The sequence below is a fragment of the Mustela erminea genome, chromosome 3 (assembly GCF_009829155.1).
Source record: "Mustela erminea isolate mMusErm1 chromosome 3, mMusErm1.Pri, whole genome shotgun sequence".
Classification (NCBI taxonomy): domain Eukaryota; kingdom Metazoa; phylum Chordata; class Mammalia; order Carnivora; family Mustelidae; genus Mustela; species Mustela erminea.
In genome coordinates, this window is record NC_045616.1 from 84,901,439 (window position 1) to 84,924,950 (window position 23,512).

The following is a 23,512-nucleotide window of genomic DNA, read 5'->3' on the forward strand; positions in this document are numbered from 1 at the left end:
TTTTTTTTTTTTAAAGATTTTATTTATTTATTTGTCAGAGAGAGAGAGAGTGAGAGCGAGCACAGGCAGACAGAGTGGAAGGCAGAGGCAGAGGGAGAAGCAGGCTCCCTGCGGAGCAAGGAGCCCGATGTGGGACTCGATCCCAGGACGCTGGGATCATGACCTGAGTCGAAGGCAGCTGCTCAACCAACTGAGCCACCCAGGCGTCCCCTGAGATGCTTTCTGTGTGCTGGGAGCCATGTGCTTCACTCGTGTTACCTTGTTGCATCCTTAGAGCAAGCACGTGGGGTAGGCATCATCCCTGGTCTCCTCGTGTAGGCAAACTGCCTTTCTGGATTTAAATCCAGGAATCCTGACTGCAGAGCCCATGCCTTTTACCATGACCTCACCTTTATTCCTTTCCAGTGTTTTGTCAGGTCCCTTATACTTAACTAAGGGTAGGTCAAATAAGTGCATGGGAACAGTGACAGCCACAGTGAAGCTCAAAGTCACTCTGTAAATCACAGTCTCGGAGAGAGGACAAATGCAGAATGGTTAGTGTCTTCTCTTATGTGTATTAATTAGGAAATCGAGGAGATTTTCAGAGGACAGATTTTTGACTGATGGAGGAGCAAAGGACTGGGCAGCAGTTAGTTGTCTCCGGACTGGTTTAATCTGATTTGATTTGGGCGGTGTCACACCCCTCTCACATAGCATTGTCACACCAGGTGCCCAAAACAGAGCACCTTCCTCTCACGCAGTCACTGTGCCTCTCTGCCTGAGCCTGTGAGATGTTTAACGAGGGCAAGAGCCTCTCCCCAACTCACTGGACTGGACCTGTCTGTTTCCTTAAGGGGAGAGGTGTGGAGGCCAGGCCCTCCCCTGAGGGCCTGCCCTTCTCTGCTCCAGACAGACGTGCCTTTGTGCATGAGGGCGGGCGGGCAGAATCTTTGTGGCACCCTAGTCCATGGGAGCGGGGCCAAAGTGGAGAGCCGGGATGGGGAGACTGGGAAAAGGGACAAGCTGGGTGCCCAGAGGGCAGTACACAGGCTGCCACCAGTAGGCCAGCCAGCGCGTTTCCTCCATCCTTTGCGGGCATGAACAGAGAGCAGAGCCCTGGAGAGCTTGGACTAGTGTGGCCCCAGGTTTCAAAACCTGCCTGCACAAGGTGCTTCAGTCTTCAAATCCCCCTAAGAGAAGACTTCTGTAGTGTGGCCATTTGGGAGTGGGAGAAAGCCCACTCATTTCTCTCCACTGCCTCTCCCCATTAGCCGGGTAAGAACTGCATACAAGGTGGGCAGCCCTTCTTCGCTTTATTTCTACCCCTGGCTTGAGTTTGGCTCATCTTGCTGTAGTCTAGACATCTTTATGATGCCACGTTGTCTTCCGCAGCCTGGCTTAAATGCCACAATTTTGGGGGGAACGCATCTGAGGATATACAGATGGACAGAAAGGCAGATAGATATGTCTTGTCTAACACGTTGTGCTTGCCTGTCTCTGATTCAAGGATGCCACAGTGCCGCTGCATTGTGTGAAGCCCTATGCCCCATCCCAGCCAGCACACTGCACTATGGCCTTAAGATTCTTAAGCGAGCAGAAACAAGTTCTGAGAAGCTAGGACTTTTTTGGCACGCTCCTTAGACCATGAGAGTCATTCCACTGTGTCGCAAACCCAGTGAAAAGTCCTAATTCCACAGCTCTCCCAAGGGGCATCTGGAGGGCCCACGGTGCTGCTCCAGATCCAACCCCATGAAAACCAGACCTTGAGGGGAAACGAGCGATGTCAGAGAACTTTCATCAAATGCCATGCCGGAGTGGCTTGTGCAACAGTACAATTCTGTTGGCAAAGGTGCACCTAAAAATCTGGGTTTTCCTAACCCTGGGACTGATGCAACAAGGCATATCAGCTATTCAAGGTGGAACAAGGTAGATTGGGGGAGTGGGTCTCACCTCAAAAGAGGAAAGTTTGCCGGAGGGCCAACCTGGGGAAAAGTCATTAGTTCCAGCCTGCGTCCTCATGAAGTGAGGAGAAGTATCAGCGATAAAGAAAGGAACTGGTAGAGTCCCTGCAGCCCCCCACTCTCCAGAGGAAAGCCTGTTTCTACCACTGGGAGAGGAAATCCGTGCAATGCTCTCAAGACTGTGGAGAACTTCGGATGGGAAATGCCAGGGAGCTCTCAAGATACGGGGAGGCCTTGGTGTGTGAGTTACTTGGTGATAAACATAGATCTTGACTGATTTTGATAAGCCAGACTCATTAGGTAGAGATAAGAGGCTTCGAGAAAAACATGCACTTACATGTAGGCTACCGGGTACTGAGGGAATCCCAGCAAGGACAGAGGCAGACCACTGGGCAAAGGGAGCAATGGTGCAAGAGGAGACAGGGGGCTGCTGGGGACAGAGAGGAACCTCGTTGGGGAAGCTCTTGGGTCAGAAGTTGCTTGAGAAACCCTGCGGTTTATGGTGGTCTTTTCCAAGGGAGATGAGCCAGCCATCTTCCCAAGGCAAATAGTTCCTAAAGTAATGTGTCCAGAGGGGCCAAAGTCCAGAGGAAGGGAGTGCTGGGGAGATGGAAAGCTGGATCAGAAAGGAGGACGGCAGTGGGGGGACAGCGTGTGAGGTGAGGCCGCAGTCCTGGACGCACACCAGCACAGATAGGAGCGCTGGTTTGGGTTCTGAGATCCCTTCCTGCTGAGAATCCAAGCTGGATGTTTTGTGGTGGGGGTCCCCAGGTATTTCAGAAATAATAACACTTCTTAGGAAACGTAATCTGGCTATATAAGGTAATGCTATTATTTAATTATTAGTTTCATCATCACCATTATTCAATGTGTATGCAATGCAGCACTGTGCTAAGCCCTTTATAGGACTCTATGCCATTCTGTCCTCACATGTTATCCCCCGTATAGAGGAGAGAGAACTGAGGTTCAGAGAGGTGACGGCACTAGCCCTGGTCTCATGGTGAGTAGTAGCCAAGCCAAGACTTGCCCTCAGTGGAAGTGACTCCTCGGCTGACAGGGCCAGGCTTCTGTCCCCAGGGAAAAGGCTCAACCCACCTGGAGTCAAAAATGAAACCCATAGACGTTGATGGAGCCATGAATCTACCACAGGTAGAATAACCACAAAACACCCCAACTGCCTCTTACTAGATGTCTACTTCCGTGTTTTATTAAACGTAAGAAATCATAAATTGAAAGATAACACCGTCATTTTACATACCACTGTGAAAAAAATGCCATACTTCCTGATTCTAGATATGTGAAAATAGCCAAAGAAAACTGTCCCCGAGGCCTGGGAAGTATTTTAAGTGCATACTGTGCTGGGAGTTTCACTTCTACTACCCCATTTCATCCCAGCTATAGCTCTTGCTTTTCACCCCTGCTTCTGCAGGCGAGGACACAGTCCTTAAAGGAGCAAGGCCTGTACGCATGCTCAGTGACACAGACCCAGGGAGCCTCAGAGCCTCAGCGGCATCCTGGGCTAAAATTCCTGCCCTTAACCAGTTGGCAAGACCACCTCTGAAGAAGACAAGCCACCTTTGTCATCTGTTCCTTCTGACAGGTGGATAGCTGGGCAAACCAGAAACACAGTGGAGGTACCTGGCCTCAAGAAAAAAGAAAACCTTGCCTTGTTCTCCTTCACAGGGTCATCTGTGAGTTGGGCTCACTCTGATTCTTAAGCTCCCCTGAGCTCTGGGAGTGAGCTCAGGGGAGCTCTAGTTGCAAATTCAGCTGAGCCCTTTAGGAAGATCCTCCAAGATCTACCCATTCATTTTCAAACTCGTAAGCTTCCTCGGTCTTGGGTCTTTCTCTGACCCATCCTTCCCTTTTCCCCAATCTCTAGTGAGCAATTTGTGCTAGATTCTATGGCGTCATCCTTGACCCTGAACCTTATTCTGCCCATTTTTCTTGTCTCCTCCCATTTCTCCAAGTCTCTGACCCTGATCTGCCTTGCGCAAGAGCCATGGTCATGTCTTAATCAGTTCCTAGCCCTGCTTCACATCTCCTTCCCATTATGGGTTTTCTAGAAACCCTGCATATTAAAATGAAAACGTGGGGCCAAAGAGAGATGGAATGAGGAGGTTGTAAGTATGAGAAGAGTCAATTGGACTAGTTTTCTTGCTTTCATTTTTGACTCCAAGACCTCCATCACCCACCATGGGCTGTGTATCTACAAGCCGGCCCCTTGGTTTCCCAACAGTGTCATCATCATATATCTTGTTGCCCTCTCTCTTGACCTCTTGGCTGTCACTCCCATAATTTTCCATTTTGAAGAAGGCCATTGCACTGTAATGAAATCTTCCCCATCTCTTTAAAACACCCTTGTTCCCTCTCCTCCCAGCCGCTGAGTCACTCTTTCCCTTCCTATCTCTTTTTGAAGACTTCCCAACAGTGGACATGGAGGATGGTTCTTGGCGCTTTCCCCCTTCCCGATATTACTCCCCACCTCAAGAAGAACTTAAAATCATAACTTGGAGTTGCCTCCTCGGAACCAGCAAAATCACTGGAGAGCACCCATTTTCTTTCTTTCTGGATTGACCTTCTACTCATTCATCCTCTCTCCTTCACAATCTTTTTCTTGAAGATTCACAACTGTCTTAACTCAGCCCGACTTCGCACAAAGCCCTAGTAAGAGGAACTTTAACAGAATTTCTGCTTTCAATATATGCAAATCTTTAGTGAATGTTAGATATTACTTGTTTTCAGTGTTTCATCAAAGTGTTAAACCTTCTCGGTATAGGCTTCCCTTGCTGTAAGTTCCCCCCACCCCCAGCACAGAGACACAGCTGCTTTATTCGTTCACTCCACACACCACGAAGCTGCAGTAAATACACATTGAGTAAATGATGAATAGCAGTCATCGCTGGCCTTCTGTGTCCATTTGGTGTGTGAGCTCCATGAAAGCATCTGCTCATTCAATGACAGTTTGAGACCCTACCATGTGCCAGGCCTATGTTAAGCATGGTGGATATAACAATGAACAAAACAAAAGTCCCTGCTCTCTTAGAGCTTACCTTCTAATAGCACATAATTGCTTAAAAATCATTAAATAGGTATTTAAGTTACCTACTATCAGACTCTAATAAGTGTATTGGAGAAAGTACTGCAATGACTGGAAGTTGAACTCATATTTGTTCTAGGAGATATAAGGCACTGGGAAAGAGATTCAATGGGAGAATGAAATGAGCACATCTTTTCACAGCTTTCTTGAGATAATAATTTACATACCACACATTTCATTCATTCAAAGTGTCCAATGCAATAGCTCTCCTATTTTCACAGAGTTGTGCAACTCCGGCCACTATATCCCTTCAGGACATTTTCATCATACTAAAAATAACCCACACCTATTAAGCAGCCGCTCCCCATTCTACCCACCCCCAACCCCTGGCAGCCACCAAACTACTTTCTGCTTCTATGAATTTGCCTACTCTGAACATTTCATACAAATGAATCATACAAAATAGAGTATATTGTGACCACCTCTTTTCACACTGCGTAATGATTTCAAGGTTCATCTGTGTTGTAGCATGTTATCAGTACTTAATTCCTTTTTATAGCTTAGTAATATTCCACTATGCCACTACACCATGTCTTATTTACCTAGTCATCATTTGATGGACATTTGGGTTGTTTCCACTTTTTGGCTATTTTGAATAATGCCGCTATGAACATTAAGGTACATGTTTTTGTATGAACATGTTTTCATTTCTCTTGGGTATATCCCTCGCAGTGGGATTGTAGGCTCGTATGGTTAACTCTCTGGATAACCACTTGCGGAACCGCTATATTGCTTTCCAAAGTGGCTATACCAATTTTGCACTTCCATCAGCAATGTATGAGGGCTCCAACTCCCCCATATCCTTGCCAACACTTGTTAGTATCCATCTTTTGATGATAGCTGTCCTAGTGGGTGGGAAATAGTAACTCATTATGGTTTTGATCTGTACTTCCCTCATGGCTAATGATCTTGAGCAGCTTTTCACATGATGAGAATATAGCTGACACTTGAATGACATGGGGGTGAAGGAGGGCTGACCTCCTGTGCAGTCCGAAATCCATGTATAACTTCTGATTCCCCCAAAACTTAACTACTAATAGCGTACTGTTGACTAGAGGCATGAATGATAACATAAACAGTCAACCCATATTTTGTATATTCTATACTACATTCTCACAATTAACTAAGCTAGAGAAAAGAAAATGTTAAGAAAATCATAAGGAAGGGATATATATGTGGAAAAATCCACATATAAAAATCCACATATAAGTGGACCCACGCAGTTCAACCCCATGTTGTTCAAGGTGTTCTGCTGTATTCATATTACATCTGCAAGGCAGGCAGTTACTGACTTGGATCTCAGCATTGTGTCTGCACGTCAGGGGCTCAGTAACTGTCACTGAATGAACACAGGTGAGAATGAAGCAAAGAAAAGTGTCTTGAAAGACACTGGTGCTTTTAGCTGTGGTAGGCCTAGAACAGGCATGGGTGCAAGAGGGAGAGTATCTGGCAAATATGAAGCAATGTATTTTGATCCCTCTCACCCCATCCTGTTGCCTTTAAACCATGCTCCATCTGGAGCCTCCTTCCCCAGAGGCTGGGTCAGGGAGCCTGTCACACAGAGCCAGGAAAGGAGAACACAGAATAAAGAGGACATATCGTCTGCTCAACTGTCAAGATTTGTGGAAGGAAGACTCGCAGAATTGCTTGGCTTCCCATTTAATACAGCTAAGTCTAGGCCTAGAGAGAGACTGTAGCATTTCCACCTCTGTGTAGGGGGGATGCCTGTCTGCTCCCAGAGCATCCGGAGGTGGAGGTGGAAAAAAAGGGATGTTTGTGTGTGTGTGTGTACGGGGTGGAGATAGTTTGGCCGAGGAAGCATCTGGATGAGCTGGGGGCAGCATGGCTGGCCTACAACACAGGGAGGCCTGGAGGGCTGAGAGTGTGGATGGGTGTGATCCAGGGCAAGTGGGCGTAACTCATACTCTGGACCTCCTGCTCTCCCTGCATGATGCAGATGCTGAGATGAGAGCCAGAGGTCACTGCGGGGTGACCCTGCTGTGGGGTTAGAGGGAGACCTCTTGGGCGGGGAGGCGAGAAGCCCATGGCCAGCAGGAGCCAGTCAGCCAAGGAGCCGCCCTGAACCCTGACCACACTGAGACAGACCAGAACCTTAACTTGAGCCATGAAGGCCCTGAGTGGGCAGTGTCAGGGCAGGCGAAGTGCTCCATGCTTGAGACCTTAGTCCCCAGAGGCCTGTGAATGAGGGTCTCAGCTCTTCTGATGAGAGACTCAGAGACCCTCACTCCCCTTAACACTAGATGATACTTCCAAAAGGAGCGAGAGGGTGGCCAAAGAGGGGGGAATCTCAGGGGCAGAGTAGTCCTTAACAGCTCTGTTTAAATTCTTTTTTTTTTTTTTTAAAGATTTTATTTATTTATTTGACAGGCAGAGATCACAAGTAGGCAGAGAGGCAGGCAGAGAGAGAGAGGAGGAAGCAGGCTCCCCACTGAGCAGAGAGCCCGACGTGGGGCTCGATCCCAGGACCCTGGGATCATGACCTGAGCCGAAGGCAGAGGCTTTAACCCACTGAGCCACCCAGGCGCCCCTCTGTTTAAATTCTTATACTGGACAATACTGAGCTGTTCTCAGCCACCTAACAGCCGAGGTCTTGTGAGGAAGTCTAGATCAGACAAAGAGAAACTACAGTCTCACTGTGTGATGTACCTTGTAACCCTGCCATCTGGCTCTATTTGTAGCTGGTTAGTGCGGCCTTGAACTAGCGTAACATAGGGCAGTGGGAGCAGGGAAATGGTCAGAAGCTGATGGAAGCTGGATGTGTGTGTGTGTGTTGCTGCGTCTGTGGCCATTTCCATGCTTACTCTGAAGTCAGGAAGCATAGGAGAAGAGAATTTCTCCTCTTCTACCAGAAAAATAGCTCCAAGTGCATGCCCTTTGTCGTCTTTGGCTAGGATTCTTCTAGAAGCTTTAGGAGGCATTTGGATGGGCCAGGCTGAAGAATCCTCAGTCCCATAAGAGCAGCACCTCCCAGTTGTTTGATTCCTTACTTTGTTTCAGATGCTGTGCTCTTATACATTATCACTGAATCCTCCAGCCACCCTCTGAAAGTACGTACTGTTGTCAGTCATATTTTACAGATAAAGAAACTGAGGGCTTGGTGAGGTTCCCTAGGACCTACCTACCTCCCACCATGGGTAGTGGCTGGACCAGTATTTGAACACCGTGATCCAGCCCCAGAGGCTGGACACTTAAGCACTGTGCACAGTGCCTCATGTTTTTCTGCCTTCAAAAATTCCCGTAGAATTAAAGCAAGACCCAGTTAAGGGCTGTTTATTGAGAAAAAAATTTTTAATTGTTACCGTTTTTTATTTGTAAGACAAAATGCCTGCCTGGAATATAGTCAGTAATATTATAGTAACTTTATATGGTGACAGATAGTAATTACACATTATGGTGAGCATTTTGTAATGCATATAATTGTTGAATTACTATGTTGCATGCCTAAAACTATATAATATTGCATGTCAATTCCACCTTAATAAAAAAAAATGCTTGCCCATTTCACAATAATAAGGATGATTAAATAGAAGAACAATGTGTAGCTAAAGTAGCAGAGAACCTGAGTGAGAATTCTTTTCCATCACTTTTCTCGCAGCACAAGCCAACTCCAGCAAACTCCAAGCCTCAGCTTTGTTGGTTATAAAATCATCTCCAAAAGACAGTACAGCCAGCTCAATTTGAAGCATATATGCTTTTTCACCCACCCATCTATCTACCTACTCACCCACCCATCCACGCATCCTATGCCTATCCATCACCCAGCCACCTAGCTGTTCATCCACTCAACCACCTATCCATTCATCCATCCATGCATGCATCTATCCACCCATCTACCCATACACCACCCAACTACCTATCCGTCCATCCTTCCGTCCATCCATCCATCCGCCAACCAACTACCCATCCATCCATCCATCCAACCATCCAGTTTTTCATCTCAGTTATTGAGCCTACCATGTGCCGGGCACCAGGGACCCAAATGAACAAGCCAGTTCTTTCCTATGGGAAGATCACAGCTAGGGTGGAAACACCCCCAAGTATAGTGGATGCGAGTACTGATGGTGGTTCAGCCTGCATGGAGTGCAGAGTAGACAGGGAAAGGGACTGAAGAAAGGCCAGCATGAGAAGGAGAGATTTTGTCCGGAATGAACTACCCACTGCATTTTCTCTTCCTTCAGGTCTCAGCCTAAATGTCATCACCTCAAGGAGTCTTGCCTGCTTATCCTAAAGTTAGCTTTACTCTTTATTCTTATAGTCCCTTGATAACTGAATTTTAGTTTGTCCTTTAATGTGTGTGTGCATGTTGGGGGTAGGAAGTCTGTAAGGTCCCAGGTACAACATGGTCCCACAAAGGCAGGGATCATGACTTGTTCTCAACGAAGTGTCTTCAAGGCCCTGACAAATAATGGGTGCTCAGTTCGTTGCCTGAATGACTCAAGGCTGAAAGCAGACACTGGACTTGAGCCGGCAGAGAGTGAAGAATATGGAAGGTCATTTGAGCAAGGATGAGGCTTGATCAGATTTGTGGTTTGGGAGGACAAGGCTGGAGATGTTGTGGATGACATGACAGTACCAAGCTATAGAAAGAAACAGTTGAAGCAATTGCTTTGGATAGGGGTCAAGATTTTGCTGGCCTGACTCAAGATGGGGATGATAGGAAAGGAAGGAAATGAAATGTAAGGAATATTTAGGTCAAATCCTTAGGAGAGGCCTGTGGGTACTGAGGGAAAGGGAGTATGACTAAGGTCTGTGGTTTGGATTACTTTGTAACCACTGTACTGTCATGAATGAAGGCAGAGGTTACCTGGGATTTGGGAGACAAGAGCAGAACCCGAGGCAGGCAAGGACACTCAGGGAGACAAGGAGAGCACACACACCCAGGACAGACCCCTGATGGATGCTGGAATTCAAAGGATGGCTAAAGGAAAAGAAGCCAGGACAGGATGCTGAACAAGGGCAGTTAAAGAGAAAGGAGAAAACTTAGAATCTGGTGCTACTGTTGAAACTAAACAGAGAAGAAGAGTATAAAATGGGATCAAACGCTCCACTGCCCAGGGGGTCAGGAGAGTCCGTAAGACAGTGGTAGAGATCCTGGGTCCAGCTGATGCTCAGTTCCAGCCATGTAGGAAGGTGGGTGTACTGGGCCAGATCTTCCGGTGGTTAAAGAAAAGAGAGACAGCAGGAATTCTAGGGCAGATCTCCCAATATCAAATCCGTCAAGAATAAACACAACCAAACATGTGACCCTAGCCACCTACATAGCCTCGGGCCACATCTGGCTCAGGGGTCACAAGTCTGCAATCCTGTTATTGGAGGAGGTTATGGGCACTTTATTTATTTATTTATTTATTTATTTTGAAAAAGATCTCATTTACTTGTTTGGCAGACAGAGATCACAAGTAGGTAGAGAGACAAGTAGGTAGAGAGACAAGCAGAGAGAGAAGGGAAAGCCTGATGCAGGGCCTGATCCCAGGACCCCGGGATCATGACCTGAGCCGAAGGCAGAGGCCTTAGCCCACTGAGCCACCCAGGCGCCCTGGTTACGGGCACTTTAAGTAAAAGGGTGGGGTGGAAGGAGGACTCCAGAGGACTGACGATGATGGAGAGGTGCCGGGGCTTTGGCTTCCTCTGGGAAGCCAGGCCCTGCGGGACAGAAGAGGACCCACGGCAGAGGTGGGTACAGTAGGAAGGATTCCCCAGGAGGAGGGATTTAGCAAGTTTGGGGGCAGAAGGGAAAGACTGAGTGAATAGTATTCTTGCCCTCTTTTCAGAGGGCTTCAAAAGTGGTACTAGTTTTTCCTTTAAATCAGAAAAATATCTGCCAAAAATCCCAAAAGAAATGGGAGTTCCTCCTCACCCACCCCATCCCATTCTCCAGAGCTAATAATTGTTTTAGGTTTCTAGCCATGTAGCTACAGACACACGTATAATTTTAAAAATAAGTTACAGAATAATTCCACATATGTTATCCTAGGGCTTCCTTTTTCCCCCACTCATCTATGTTCGTATGTGTCCATGTCTCTTTTTTAAGGCTTCCTGGTATTTGCTTGGCTGTACAACTTACCATTCTATGATTGGTACACGTGGTTTCCAATTTCCTGCTCTTATTTAAGCAGGATTTTTAAAAGGATTTTATTTATTTGAGAGAGAGAGAGAGTGTGTGCGCAAATTGGGGGAGGGTAGGAGCAAAGGGAGAGGGACAAGCCAACTCCAAATGGAGGATGAACCTGACACGGGGCTTGATCCCACCACCCTGAGATCAGGACCTAAGCAGAAACTTAAGAGTCCGATGCTTAACCAACTGAACCACCCAGGTGCTGCTCCTGCTATGATGAACAGTGCTGCTGTGAACCTCCTACAGGGACCTCTGCACACTGGTGTGAGTCCCGTCATAGGACAAATTCTTAATATTAAATGTGCCAGCCACAGAGTCTGTACGGAGTGTGCTGTCTCTTCCACGTACTTGTTGAATCTGTCTGCTTGTCCCTCAGGGCCCAGGAATAAAAAATGTAGGGAAAAAGATGTTTCCCAAGATGTTTGTAAATGGAAACGAGGCTTTGAAGTATCTTTTAAGCTTTACAGTTGATGAATACACAGCTTTCTTTTTAATCAAGGTGTTGTGGGTAAGGACCGCAACGTGCATGGCTAGGTTCCTCTTCCTCACTAACTTGACAAATACAGAACACATCTATATAACTCTCCGAAAGATAAAGTCAGTTTCCCCTTCTTGATTTGATCATTCATTTTCTAGATGTAGGATCGATATTTGAAAATACTGATTCCAGAGGGCCCATTAAACACATTAAAAGAGTTCCTGGTGTGGGAAATTTGTCCACAGATTTCAGAATGACCAAAGGTTGAGGGCCATTAAATTTTTTTGTTTAAACATGATTATACTTTTGGGTTTTGGTACTTAATCTGTGAAATCATCACTTTAGTTATACTTTCAGAAGAGGCTTCTTTGGCACAGCGGGAGAAAACTCTCTCTTATTCCTACAGAGAATGTGAAAACATGGAAAAGAAACAAGACATAACATAAACAGCTTCTTCTGGAGACCTGCTAGTTGGGCCCAGCCCCTGGCACACTTAGCTTGGAGCGCCCTCTTCTGGACGTGGGCTCCGCAGCACCATCCGGGGCCCAGCCCAGGAAGGGCAGGCAGACAAGTCTGATTTTCAAGTTTGGATAGCTGCTCTAATCTTCCAATTCCAACTTCAGCACATCCTTCTTCTACCTCAGCCACTAATACCCCGAGATGTTCTTTTTCAATGTTTGTGCTATATTATCAGGTTACAGAGGACTCTGCCTCCTCTTCAAAAACAACTCCTTTGTTGTTATTTAAAGCAAAACAAAACAAAACAAAACACCCTCTGATCTGATTTAAGCCACTGGGATTCCACTTAACACTGTTCACTCTCAGAAATAAATTTATAGGGGCGCCTGTTAAGTGTCTGCCTTAGGCTCAGGTCATGATCCCAGGGTCCTAGGCTAGAGGCCCGTGTTAGGCTCCCTGCTCAGCAGGGACCCTGCTTCTCTCTCTCCCTCTGCCTGCCACTCTGCCTACTTGTGCTATCTGTCAAATAAATAAACAAAATCTTTTAAAAAAAAAAAAAGGATTAAAAAAATACATTCATAAGTTTGGACAAACGGGAACTAGGTCTAGAAGCCAAAGGAGAATGGCAAACAGTTCTATGTGTCATTACCTAATACACTGGAGCAATATATGCTTCGAATGAAGGCTTTCTGTCCCACTCTAGAACGCTGTCAGAACCTTCAGTTAGCCTCCTATTTCCCGAATTAATTAAACAAGTATTGGCAAAGCAAATTTTATGTACATGTCAGGGAGTGTGCTAGGAGCTGTTTCACAGTGGGGGACAAGGCAAGGGTATTGTCCCTTCAATCAAACATGTGGGATAACTAGGTAGTGTTTTTATTGCAAAATGCCTGGCAATCTACAAGCATCATAATGGGTCACTGGAGCTTCAGTGTCTTTCACATTACTGTTAATCTATCATGTGCTACTATTAAATTTAACTAGGTTAATCCTCTTACTCAGAAAATGGTTTCCCTCGAACTTCTTAAAAGGGACTATTCAAACCTCCAAGGAACATACTCATGATGTGTTATGATAGGAAGGAGGAGGCAGGATGAAAGCAAACAGCTTTTGCAAACAGCTGCGTGTTTTCCTTGGAGGCCGGGCCCTGCTTGGATGTGGGAGCCTGTGGCCTCCTGGCATCATCGTCTCAAAACTCTCCTGGGTGAGCCCCAGGCCTGTCGCCCACGACCTGCCCCTTGTCCTGCTCATCCCCCAGTCAGAGGAGAAGCCCCGTTTGTTCTCTCTCTCCCTCCACTCCATCCCCTTCTTTCTCTGAGGTGTGGAAGCCCTATGACTCCTATGTCAGACAGAGGAGTGCCAGGTCCTGGACAGGGCCAGCCCCCAAGAGGAGGGGTTCTTCCACGTAACCAGACCAAAGCATTTCCAGAGTCAAAGTCAGCAACGACAGCAGGGGGAATGAGCCAGGCAAGGTCATCCAAGAGAGATAAGGAAATGACGCAAGGCCGCCAACTGTAAGGAGGCCAAATCCCCACATGATTCTCAGTGAGATTCCAGTAGTTATGTCTGCTCCACTTTTCCTCAACTTCAGCTGAACCTCTGAGCTGAAGATGTCCCTTCTTTCTCCCTTCTCTTGGATTAGTAACTGTAATACGATGCTTCTTTGGGGAAGTCATGGGTCCCTCTATTCTGTGATCCAAATTACAAGGAACTTGGCTTAAAACTATAAGAAACTTAGCTTTAAAAATCTCACCTTGCCTCTAAAATCCCTCCAGATCTCCAAGGGTGAGGGGGTGGGTTCAGAATAACTATACTCTGTGGGCTCACCCCATCCTAAGCTCTGAGTCTTCAGGGGTGCTTTCCCCAGTTACTCTATCCCACTAAAACCAGTACATTCAGTTCAACTCACCAAATATTTACTGAGCTGAGTACCGTGTTAGAAAAAGACCCAGATGCTGCCCTCAGGAAAATCACAGATCAAGAGATGAGAAAGATGAATAAACAAATCCGTCCAGTGCAGTGTGGTAAGTGCAATGACAGAATTACCTACAAGGCAGCACTTTCAAGCCACAGCTCTCACAGAGTTGGGGTCTGAAGAGAGAGCCAGACGTTAATCAGAAAACTGCGCACATAAAAGCAGTTCAGTTCTGACACTACCCTTGATGAGAGGCAGGCAGCGCCAACTGAGTTTTAATGGGGCACCCTGCCCCGGGGTGTGGGGTGAGGGAGGGGATCCAGCAGAGCCTCCTTCAAGAATCACAGAGAGATCTGAAAGACAGATCAGGGAAGATTAAGTGTAGGGCACAGGAGTGAACAGTGGCCCAAGCATCAAAAAGAGCTCGTGCAAAGGAACTGTGGTAGGAGAGCACAGTGATCCAAGGCATCAAACCAATACTGGTATGGCTAGAGCCCAGGGTGGGAAGGGGCATGCAGGGTGGCTGGGCCAGGGAAGTCAGCAGGATCCCACATACTGTGTGGTCAGTCGTGGACTTGGCTCAATTCCTCATCTGTATCAAGGGATCAGAGCAGCACCCGCCTTGTAGGAACCAGTAAATCCCATTTAGCACTTGGAGGCAGGGGGTATGCTCTAAGCACCGGCTTCTCTTACTATTGCCAGTGCCATCCTCATCATCTCACCAGGACGAGCCCGCGGATGAGGGCCCTGCTGGCCCAGGTCAGATATTTCTTTTTGACATGACACACTGGCTCTGTGGCCATAGTTCCTCAGAGGTCTCAGAGACCACAGAAATTAGCATAAATCCTATAAGAGTAACTACTGGCTTTCTGGAGACATTCTGAATGAATGACCGGCTGGGCTGCTGACCACAGGGCTTAAAAACAACCACCAAGAGTTTATCCTCAAATACCCAGAAAAAACCGAGACAGAGGAAGGAGGATGGTGCCTCCTGAGAGAAAGCCATCTATAAATGGAAAATTACCCTGAAAGCAAACAAATCTTATTTGATGTGAACCCATTTTTGACTCTGTCTGGAAATCCAGGGCAGAAGGAAGTGGAAGGGACAGGGAGTGAGCAGGTGTGCCCAGGCTGAGGCTGCCTGCTGGGGACCAGTGGGTACTATGACCAGGATGATGAGGAAGGGTTAGAGCCGGCTGCCAAGGCACCCACACCTCGGGCCAGACACTGGACAGACCCAGACACTCCTGGGCTGCTTCTGAGCTGTGACGCACGCCCGGGCTGCAGATGTTGGCCCAGGCTGCGGTGGGGAGCAGGGAGATTGGGGTGGGGTGCAGGAAACTCGGGAGAAACTTCAGGGGTTTATAACGAGCAGAGCTCCTGGGCACCTCTGTTTCCTAACATGGGCTGTTAGAGCATCAGGGGGATAACATATCTGGTAAGTGCTGAGTAGATGCTACCCTCACCAATCAACCAGTACTCTCTTCAGAGCAGCTTAGAGCCACCATTAACCATGGCTCTTAGTTCCGGACCTACAAGCCGTTCACTGCGTGGCTCAAGCAGATTTCTCAACATCTTGGTGCCTCATAGTTCTCCTTAGAAGAGAATCATGACCCTCTGATTTAAATGGCTCCACTTCAGAAACATCAAAAATAACAAGAGGTTAACATTTGGTGATATGTTTTCTCTATGTCCCAAATACTGGTAAGAACATTCCTGAAGGTTAGAGCCTCAGGACTAAAACCTGGAGTCAGACAGTTAGGTTTGAATTCCAGACGGTTTCTTTCCTGGATGTGTGGCCTTGACCCATTATTTAACCTCCCTGAGCTTTAGTTTTTGCATCTGTCAGGGAAGGGGCTTGGGATTGTTCATAATACCGATGTCACAGGTCTCAGGAAGGACTAGATGAGGAAAAGCACAAGGAGGCAGTTACCAGGGTGGCTGGTCCCCAGCACTTCAAACTTCCATGCTTATCGTTATTATGCTCTCTCTCAGCCTCTGTGACCCAGAGCCCTGTCTTACGGCCCAGGAGACTGAGGCTAAGAAAAGGTAACACGTCCACGCGATGGAATACTATTCAGCCCTAACAAGAAATGAGCTATCCGCCAGGAAAACATGGGAAAGAAACTTACATCCATGTTATTGAACGGAAGAAGCCAATCTGAAAAGGCTGCACAGTGTGTGATCCCAACTGTATGACATTCTGGAAAAGGGAAAACTAAGGAAGCTAAGGAAGCAGTAGAAAGATCTGTGGTTGCTGCCGGGAGGGCTGCTTGGGGGAAAATGAACAGGAACAGCACAGAGGCTTCTTAGGGGGTGAAACTACTCTGTATGATACTACAATTTGCATATATGTTCTTATGTATTTGTCCAAACCCTTCGAATGCCCAGCACCTAGTGAGCCCGATATAAACCATCGACTTCGGAAGATTAATATGTGTCAGTGTGGGCTTATCACTGTAACAAATGCACAGCTCTGCGGGGCTGTTGCTAATGGCAGAGACAGTGCATGGTGGGGGGCAGATAGGAACCCTCTGCATTTTGCCTTGAACATAAAAACTGCTTTTAAAACATAAAGTTTATTTATTAAAAAGAAAAAAAAAGTTAAGAGAGGCAGAGCTGGGACTCAGCCCTCTATATGTGAACTGTAAGCCAGGGGTCTTGACCTCTGCCCACAGCTATGTGGGCTCCTGGCGGCTGATGCAAGTCACAGGAGAAAGGTGGGTTGAGATGCAGGGAGGCAAGCTGGTGGGCACGCCTGGGTCAGTTTTCCCTGTTCCTTGTCTGTGGATGGGGCCCCTACCCCACCCCTGCAGCCCTTTCCCCTCTGCCTCCTGCCCCCTCGCCTCTTATCACGGGCCCTGCCAGGAGGTGCTTATGGGGAAGGGGTGTGGATACTGCTGTGTTACCAACGCCCCTGTGTTAATACACATTCAGCTCCTCCACAGGGATAATTCAGGCCATGCCCGTGCTATGAGGAAACGTGGGTGTGTGAAGCTATACATACACATTTACATGTAAAGTTTTAAATGTTCACCCTTTGGGACTCAGCCCCCCCCTCCAACAATTCAGGCACTCCCCATTATCCACTATAATGCATCTCTAGAACCTGCATCTTACGGCTGACTTTCTGTGTTAATCACACTTTCCTATGAGAGTAACGGAGCAGCTGAGGGTTACATACTGAAGATCTCCATCTCTGTGATATGAAAGCAACATCTGGTTACTATAAACGTCAGTTGTAGTTTCAACAGTGGGCTATGACCCAAATTACATGTGTATCTATGGGTTACAAAAGGAGGATAATGATTAACACTCACCACCACTATCTGCATTAAGTGGCCATCTAAGAAGTTTCAAGTTCTGGGTTAAGCGGGTTATGTGCCGTAAGTCATTTGATCTTCACAACGTTCTTTTCAGTTAGGTACTATTATATTTTGTAGATGATGCTCAGAGAGGTTGTGTGACTTTCCAAGGACACACACTACGCGGCAGACTCCTCAGAGTTTTGTTTTGTTTTTTAAGATTTATTTATTTATTTATTTGACAGAAAGAGAAAGAGAGAGAGAGAGACAGAATCACAAGTAGGCAGAGAGGCAGGCAGAGAAGCAGGGGGCAGGGGGAAGCAGGCTCCTGGCTGAGCAGAGAGCCTGATGTGGGGCTCTATCCCAGGACCCTGAGATCATGACCTGAGCCGAAGGCAGAGGCTTATTAACCCACTGAGCCACTCAGGTGCCCTCTCAGAGTTATTTTTTAACTGCCATGGACTTAACTGCCAACTGCCCTGGACTTTTGAACTTCCTGCATATTTTCTTGACAAATCTGCATAGATTTCCCCCTCCCTTCTACTCCAAATCTCATGTCCTAGCACAGTGCCTGGCACAGGGGAGCTGTCAATCAATGCTACTCTCCATCTCTCCCCTGAACAACCCCCTCCATCCCCACTCCCTCTCAGAAGAACCATCTCTCTCAAGTACTTCCCAAACTGGAGGATGCCTAATCACCTGGAGAGGGTTATTATAGTGTAGACTCAGAAGGTCTGAAGCAAGGCCCAGAATCTGCATTTATCAGATGCCCCATGTCATTCTAATGTTGGTGTTCCTTGGATCATAGGTTGAGAAACACTAATCAGCAGGTTTCCAGAGAAAATTAATTTTTCTTATTTAAAACATCTGCTAAAATAAGCACCTGCACCCCAATGTTTATAGCAGCAATGTCCATAATAGCCAAACTATGGAAAGACTCCAGATGTCCTTGACAGATGAATGGATAAGATGATGTGAGATCTATCTATATATCTATATAGATATATAGATATGATGGCTGAGTACTATATGGAATAGTACTCAGCCATCAAAAAGAATGAAATCTTGCCATTTACAATGACGTGGATAGAATTAGAGGGCATTATGCTAAGCAAAGTAAGTCAGAGAAAGACAAGTATCATATGATTCCATTCATATGTGGTATTTAAGAAACAAAGCAGATGAACATAGGGGAAGGGAAGAAAAAATAAAATAAGACAAAAACAGACAGAGATGAACCACAGAGACTCTTAATTATAGGAAACAAACTAAGGGTTGCTGGAGGGGAGGGGGGTAGGGGGATGATGTCATTGGGTGATGGGCATTAAGGAGGGCACTTGATGGAATGAGCAGTGGGTGTTCTATGCAACTGATAAATCACTAAATTCTACTTCTGAAACTAATAATACACTGTACATTAATTAAATTGAATTTAAATAAAAATTTTTTTTAAAGCACCTGTTAAAAATATAAATGGTAAAAAATCCAGAAAGTTCAAAAGAGGGGCACCTGGGTGGCTCAGTCAGTTAGGCATCTCCCTTCAGCTAAGGTCATGATCCCAGGATCCTGGGATCAAGATCCATGTCAGGCTCCCTGCTCGGTGGGGAGTCTGCTTGTGCCTCTGCCCTTCCCCCCAACTCATGCTCGCGCTTTCTCTCTCTCTTTCTAATAAATAAATAAAATCTGGAGAAAAAAAAAGTAAGTTCAGGGACGCCTGGGTGGCTCAGTTGGTTAAGCAGCTGCCTTCGGCTCAGGTCATGATCCCGGCGTCCTGGGATCGAGTCCCACATCGGGCTCCTTGCTCAGCGGGGAGCCTGCTTCTCCCTCTGCCTCTGCCTGCCATTCTGTCTGCCTGTGCTTGTTCTCCCTCTCTCTCTCTCTCTGATAAATAAATAAAATCTTTAAAAAAAAAAAAAAAAAAGTAAGTTCAAAAGAGTAGACAGTAAAAAATACATCTCTCCATGTACAAGGTTGTTCAGAGCAATGGTTTCAATGAGGGAAAAACTCACACAGATGTCTGTCCCTACAGAATATATGCAAATATGGTGTAGGTTATTTTTAAGATCGGAGTTCACTTACAGAGTTTACTTACATATTTGCTGACGTATCTGTATGGGTGTATACACGTGGAGATGTCAGATATAAGGTGAGTGAATAAAAGCCATCTGCAAACCCAGAGAGTTTATGCGCATTATACAGCCCCCCCAAATTCCTAATAGTAGTTGCATCAGAGGAAGAGAGAAATACTATGTAAAAGAAAAATGGGGAACCTCAATTCTCCGATGTTTTATTTTACATATTAAAAAGATCTGAAGTAAATTTGAGAAAATGTTAACATTTGTTAAATCTGGGCAGAGTGTACACAGGTGCTTCTTTTTCTTATTTTTTGTTTTTCTTATATAAAAAAGAAAGCTGTCCCTGGTTCCCCGGCTCACCATTTCCTTCCCCAGAGGCAGCCTGTTATTTTTCCTTTGTCCCTGTCTAGGTCAGTCTCAGCATTAACAAACGCCTGAGTCTAATCTCCTTTCTTCATCTGATTCTCTCCTACCCACATCAAGACCAGGTCTTATCAATTTAATTCTCTTTGGATCTTCAATCTGTTCAGTCGCTTTTGCTGCAGGGGTTTCTTCTTCTTGACAAACATTCTCAGATCTCTCATTTGAGAAAAGAGAGACCTTACTCCCTTCTTACTCCCTCAAGACAAGAATATTCTTTTGGGGGCACCTGGATGGCTCAGTGGGTTAAAGCCTCTGCCTTCGGCTCAGGTCATGATCCTAGGGTCCTAGGATGGAGCCCCACATCTGGCTCTCTGCTCAGCAGGGAGCCTGCTTCCTCCTTTCTCTCTCTCTCTCTCTCTCTCTGCCTGCCTCTCTGCCTACTTGTGATCTGTCAAATAAATAAAATCTTTAAAAAAAAAGAAAGAATTTTCTTTTGGTGGGATCCCAGGCGTTCCTGGGAGGGTTGTGTGGGCTCACCACTCCCAGCTACTTATGGCCATGCAAACCTCTTGTCACCTCTCCTGGCTCCCCTAACCACCCATCTCTGGAGACAGAACTCAAAAGACTTTTCTGTAAATCGGATACATTTGGCGGTCCCTTTCTTGACCTTGTCCCCTGCCCGGACTTTTGGAGACATTCCTAATCCGTCTCTTTTCTCACTTTTGCACCTCAGCTCCCCTCCTCTCACACCATCCTGGGGCTCTCCCTGTGGCCCACCAACTCTGTCTTCTTCTCTTCTCTCTTGTTTTTCTCTCCACTGACGACCTTACCAAGCCCCTAGATGGCAACCCTCAATGTGCATTTTGGGGAAGAGGCCTACTTCCTCTTGAATTCTCTTTCTGTGGCTTCAGAACCACCTTTCCAACTGTCTGAGGGTCATGCCCACCTCAAAGTCCTACCAGTAGAGCAAACTCATCCTGCCAAGTTCAAAGTACTTATAGTAAGTAATTCTGCCATTTCTGCTAGGTCAGTTCTTCCTAAATTTAATATGCGCACAAGAGACCTTGGGCATCTTGTTGAACTGCAGCTTCTGGTTCTCTAAGTCTCGGGTGGGGCCTCAGAGTGTGTATTTCTAACAAGTACCTGGGTGATGCCTGTGCCCCCCACCCCTGACACACACAAATAATAAGATGCTAGAGAGATTTCCATTCTCCAGGTCAGGGCTCTCAACTCTGTCTTAAATTTAGAACTACCTGCTAGGTATAATATGGTTGAAAAATATGCACACAGGTAGAAGATTCAAATTAATTAATTCTTCTTTTGCTTGGCCCCAACCCAGACAATTAGAACTAGAATTAGAATTAGAATTAGAATTAGAATTAGAATTAGAATTAGAGGGCGCCTGGGTGGCTCAGTGGGTTAAGCCGCTGCCTTCGGCTCAGGTCATGATCTCAGGATCCTGGGATCCAGTCCCGCATCGGGATCTCTGCTCAGCAGGGAGCCTGCTTCCCTCTCTCTCTCTGCCTGCCTCTCTGTCTACTGTGAACTCTCTCTGTCAAATAAATAAATAAAATCTTTAAAAAAAAAAAAAGAATTAGAATTAGAATTAGAACTTCTGGGTGAGTGGCCTGGGCCACCTGCACTTCATGAATAACTACAAAGTATCTGTGTGGGCTAGGACTGTGTGAAGCACTGAAGGGACAGTGGTAAGAACAAGCCCCTGTGGAGCTTACCTGTTAGTGGAAGTAGTGGTGATGAACAGAAAAATAGACATCGATATTGAAGAACATTTCAGATCAGTGCTAGGAAGGAAAGAGTGAGCGAGTAGAGAAAATCTGAGAAGGGGCTGTCTTAATTAGGGTGGTCAGGGAAGGCCCTTGTGCAGAGAGGACATCTGAGCTGAGAAATGGACATGTAAAAGTCTGAGGACGGAGAAGCATTTCAGGCTGAGGGAACAGTGCTTCAGGGAGACAGAAGAGCAAATGCAAACATACTGCAGCAGGTCCATGCTTGGTGAGGAAGGGAAGTCAAGTCAGGGGCGCAGGTGGAGCGCAATGAACAAGGGAGGACCGGGGAGCCATGAGGCTGGGGGAGGCTGGAGGCTGATCATGGGCCTGTGGAGCACCATCTTCCCAAGAACAGAGCAACAGTAAGCCTCTGGAGGGTTTTCCCCAAGCGAGGTGATGTCATCTGACTTAACCAAGCTGCTGGAGGAGATCAAGGGTTAAAACAGGAGGCAGGTGTGACTGGTGGCTTGGAACATGGTGGGAGTAATGGAGAACCCAGAAGAGGGCAGACAGCGGATAGAGCCTGGAGCAAGAAATAATAGAACTTGCTGATGAATGGAATCGGCTTAGGGGAAGTAAAGACAGAAAAGGATGTCTCTGTTTTTCAGCTGAAACATCGTGGACATTTACCAAGATCTGAGATACTTGAGAAAGGAAGGCTGGAGGACTGGGTGGGGGAAATCGACAGTTATGTCTGGGTCATCTTAGGATAATGACTGGACATCCAAGTGGAGATGCTGAACAGGAAGTGGGACTTAAGATCTGTCTAGATTATCTTTCCAGCCTTACTCCTCACCCCTGAGAACCCATTCTCTATGAGCCAGTCCTAATTCAGAGTATCCTGATCCTGGTTCTCACCATGCATTTTCCTAATTCTGTCCCTTCCCATGCTGTATCCTCTATCCAATCTTGGCCTTTTGAGACCCTAGTCCTGTATTATAAACCATCTCAAGTAACCACGGCTCCCTCATATCTGTCATGAGTGAGCTGTGCCTCCTGGGGACTCCCATTAAACCCTGATGCCTCGTTTGTGACATGTCACATTCCCTCCCACCCCCCATGAGTTGTTTGTATAAATTTACCTTCCCTGCTGGGCTGTAAGTTCCTAGAGGGCAAGACTTGCCTCCTAGTCTTCTACTGCATCTTTCCATGATATCTACACATATACACATGATATCCAGAAATACACCCAGCACATAGAAGGCTACTCATTGAAAGTGTTGAATAAATGAGGATTAGGACATGTTCTGAGATGATCATCTGAGGTTAATCTATTCATCAGTGATCAAAGGTGACAGGTTTTCTTACTGCTGGAGGAACTTATGACTGCTGAGTCTCTGGGTCATTGGTATAGAACCACCTATTATGATGCTAAAAGTCTTGACACACATATGCCACTGTTTGTCTCTAAATAGTACTACGTGCTTTAGGCCAAGAGTATATCCTTTTTAAAAACTCTGAATCTCAGGGCGCCTGGCTGGCTCAGTGTGTTAAGCGTCAGCCTTCAGCTCAGGTCATGATCCCAGGATCCTGGGATCGAGCCCTGCATCAGGCTCCCTGCTTGGTGGGGAGCCTGCTTCTCCCTCTCCCTCTGCCTGCTTCTCTGCCTGCTTGTGCTCTCTCTCCATCTTTCTAATAAATAAAATCTTAAAAAAAAAATAAAACTAAACTCTGAATCTCACGTGTGAACTCACTGAAGAGGCCTATTATTGGAAAAGCTGGTGGTACATTCTTTCCCAAGACAAAAATTACCTTTCTAATTATCACTACTGCTGCCCAAGGCCCAAGTTGCTAAGACTGGACTGTGGTCCGCTTTGCTTTCTATGGGTGCATGTCTCTTATGGTGGGGTATGAGACACTGGTGTTGAGTCCAGTTCAATTTATAGCCTCATGCCCATTTTGTCCAGGAGGTTTCATTATAATCAGGTTGATTTATTACAGTGCATTTTTGCCT

General features: G+C 46.4%; 1 protein-coding gene across 4 annotated transcripts in view; it reads left to right on the plus strand.

Moving 5' to 3' along the window:
• Positions 1-23,512, plus strand: part of FGF1 (fibroblast growth factor 1) — a 97,329-nt gene that overhangs the window by 25,407 nt on the left and 48,410 nt on the right. The window contains exon 3 of one of the 4 annotated variants that reach the window (XM_032336324.1): positions 8,059-8,108. The exons of the other annotated variants lie outside the window; for them this stretch is intronic. The gene's annotated coding sequence lies outside the window, so the exon portion shown is untranslated. The remainder of the gene's footprint in view (positions 1-8,058; positions 8,109-23,512) is intronic. 4 annotated transcript variants of the gene reach the window in all.